Here is a 4,229-nt window from a genome sequence, read left to right as displayed (position 1 = left end):
AACACACACACATTTAAATACAATACATACCAATCAACCAATCCACGATGCCTGTATATCATACACACACAACTAATACACACACATTTAAATACAATACATACCAATCAACCAATCCACGATGCCTGTATATCACACACACACACATTTAAATACAATACATACAAATCAACCAATCAACGATGTCTGTATATCCCACACACACACCTAACACACACACACTTGAATACAATACATACAAATCAACCAATCAACGATGCCTGTATATCCCACACACACACCTAACACACACACTTATATACAATACATACCAATCAACCAATCAACGATGCCTGTATTTCACACCCACACACCTAACACACACATTTATATACAATACATACAAACCAACCAAACCACGATGCCTGCATATCACACACACACACACACCTTATTGAACAGTCTATGGCTTTGCGCCACATCTCGTTGGTGGAAGGACTGGACGTTGTTGAGATGGTCAGTTGTGGGCCTCTGCCATGAGGTGTTGCGTGTGTTGTGATCGATATAAAAGCGATTGCCCTGCCCATCCAGACGAGACTCCCATCCAGGGGGGAGTGGTCCCAAATCATCGCTTGCGCCTATGACGAGAGGAAGCGAGGATAGGACGATATTGGAATAAATAAATAATATACATTTATAATAATAGAAATATATATAATAATATATATATATATATATATACACATATATATATATATTGAATATATATATATAAAAATAGCAATAATATAATAATATATATGCATACGTATACATATATATACATACATTCTATACAAACAAAAGTAGAATGGAACAGACTCACACAAGACACATACAAACACATTTAAAACAACACAGAGTAATAGCGCTTACTTCCTGAACCCGCCTGTGCTTGCGCTGGTGGTTCCCATTGAGTCGTCTTTGTGTTGTGATCCACATAGAACGGCCGCCCAGACGCATCGACTTTTCCCTCCCATCTGAGGTGAAGTATTGAGATTAAACGGATAAACAAAACAGAAAAGTAAGGTATTAGTATGTGCAATATGCATATGCATGAGTGAAAGTGCAAAGGTGTTAGCAGGATAAGAACACGTGAGTGGAACGGGGTCTGTGGCATAATGTTATGTAAGCCGTATCAGACAAGTGCAAGCTACAAAGACGAGTGGTACATGTTGGTACTTTGGTGTCCAGAACACCCGCCCGCGCATTGTGCAGCTCATCTTCCCTTCCATCTCTGTATGTGTGCATAACAAACCGAATATATGTGTAATACGAGATGACTATATACCTCACAGTTATATATATATATATATATACGAGAAGACAATTGAGAATGTTATAGTGGAACACACATTTTTACATCCAATCGGGAGTTCAGAAGCGATTGCCGCGTTAAACTCCTGGGCTGGTTGTTTGTTTTGGCTCCAGCCAGACAACCCTGCGCTATACAAACGATATCAAGTGTGCGTGAACAAAAATGCATGAATCAGAGTGTATTGACACTAAAACATGTATATACACACAGACATGAAAACCAGATTCTCAAAACCATATATATATGTACATACATACATACATACATACATGCATACATACACACACACACACACACACTTTATATATATATGTGAATACATTTATATTTATATACATACTTATACTTATATATATATATATATATATATACATATATATCCAAACCCGAATGCAGGCAAGAATGTATACGTGTATATATACGATAGATACAACTCGATTTGTACATGTGAATTGTAAGATTACGAACACACACCCATTCGGTAGTCCAGGTGTCGTGGCTGGATAAATCTCTTGATCCGCCTGTGGTTGGTGGGGTGCAGGGCTCACCGTACTGCGAATTTCCGCCGGAGTGTATGTCTGCGTGTTCGGTGTATGCGACGGTCGCCCGTTAGAGGCACGACGTCCTTCAGTTGCCAGCTGTTAGTAAGAGCAAATGACTTTTTTTTTGAGATAACGACATTGAAAAGAATTTGAGTGAAGAAAGTTATCTATTAATTACATATAGATGATTTTATATATATTTATATGTATTCGTACATAAATACATACACACACAAACACAAACACAGCCACCCACCCGCCCACATACACCTACATAAACAAACACACACACACATATATATATGTATATACATATATATATATGTATATATATATATATATAACATATATATATATACATACACATACATAAATACAGATACATACATACATACATACATACGTATATATATATATATATATAGACTTTATAAGTAATCCGAAATACCTTGAGCGTCACCGTGCCTGTAACATGGTGTTGTGCGCCGTCGGGTGGCTTGAGATTGCACGTAAGGACCTTGTGATACGTTGTTACGGGGACATCGCACACGGCCATGGATCGGTCTGCCTTAGTCATGGACTTGACCATTAGCTCGAGAATTGCTGTCGAATCGTCGTTGATTGGCCTTCATTAAGATGAGGATAATGATTTCAGAATGTATATAGATAGACACATACTTGCATTTGAGATCATCAAGTACACACACACACACACACACACACATATAAACATATTATATAAACGGGTGAGCATGTGTACATGCGCGAGTAGCAACCGTGCAGCAAAAACCACGTAGCAGCGCACCAACGATGAAAGAAAAGAATATTTACAAGGAGGGAAGAAAAACAGAGGAAAAGGTCACACGATCCAATCTCAATGTACGGAATATGATACGTACACGATCCAACTATGCTTGAAGACAGGATTGCGAGACTTGTCTACCAGATTGGACCTATATCGCGCCTGAGTAGGTTTGCCAGGATCCACGGTCACCTGAGCATAGATCCCCACCGTCGATACTGTAGCGATCAATGGAGCTCAATTAACGAGAAGAATAATTTGATATAACTTGGGCGGAGACACACTGACTAATATATCAATGGCCTGTAGTGAACATATGAGAGAGTATGACAGATTCGTGTCTCCAAATCCCCTTCTCGCCCCGGCCTGGTTCTCTAGTGGCTGTAGAGACTTGACTTATAGTACACAGGCAAAAAAATCGTAGACGACGCAAGAACAACCGTGCATGTTTTTGTAAAGGGATAACATTATAATTAACTTAATACAGGTCATCGTTACAATCAACGAGACATAAAAGACAGACTATTTAACTATGTTCTTGTGTTTCTTTCAATATCGAGAGAGTATACCACCCCTGAATAGTATCAAGAGAATTACGTGATGTGTGTGAGAAATCGGTTTCACAAGCCTGTGTCTGTAACAGAAACGGATTGCATGACAGAAATTTAAGCGTACTTGGCATCTGTGCCACTCCAAACGACAGACACGGCAAATAGACCAGTAGTTCAACATAGGCAAAGCACAATCGATGTGATTTAAAACTTACAGACACTCAATTGAATACGATACGTGAAACTTCACAACAAAAGAACGAAACAAGACCAAGTTGAAGCATCAACTGACTTACATCCAAACCATTTATTGTTGAGACCCCGACCGTCCACGAGGGTAAGCTTGATTTTCCGATCCCTGTAAGTATACAGGTACATATACCAAGAAAATACAAACAATAGTGAGCCGATACAAAGGAAACGTGAGATTAAAGGAAAAAGTTGAAAACGGGTTCCTGTACAAAGGCCACTGGGGGGCCATTCTTCGATACAGAGTGCAATATAAAGAGTGCTAAATAAATTAGAGAAACTATTTTATCGGAAAGTTGATATTGATCAAAACTTCATCAAGGAAGGTATTGGCCAAAAATATACACTCAAATACGAAGAAGCTCGTAACACAATATGAAGTACAAAAATACAAACTCAAATCCGAACCGGACACATCCATAGGTATGTTTTATCTACATATATACATTACAAAATTTCTATACTTCTATATATATATATATATACATATACATATATATATATATATGACTATATATATATATATATATATTTATATATATGTATATCCATATATATATATATATATATATACATATTTATATATATATATCTATACATACACACACACATATATATATATATATATATATACATACACATACACACACACACACACATATATATATATATACATACACATACACATACACACCCACACACCCCCACACACACATATATATATATATACATATACATACACACACACA

This window comes from Sphaeroforma arctica, assembly GCF_001186125.1.
Source record: "Sphaeroforma arctica JP610 unplaced genomic scaffold supercont1.4, whole genome shotgun sequence".
In the NCBI taxonomy this organism is placed as follows: Eukaryota; class Ichthyosporea; order Ichthyophonida; genus Sphaeroforma; species Sphaeroforma arctica.
This window is presented reverse-complemented; position numbering follows the sequence as displayed.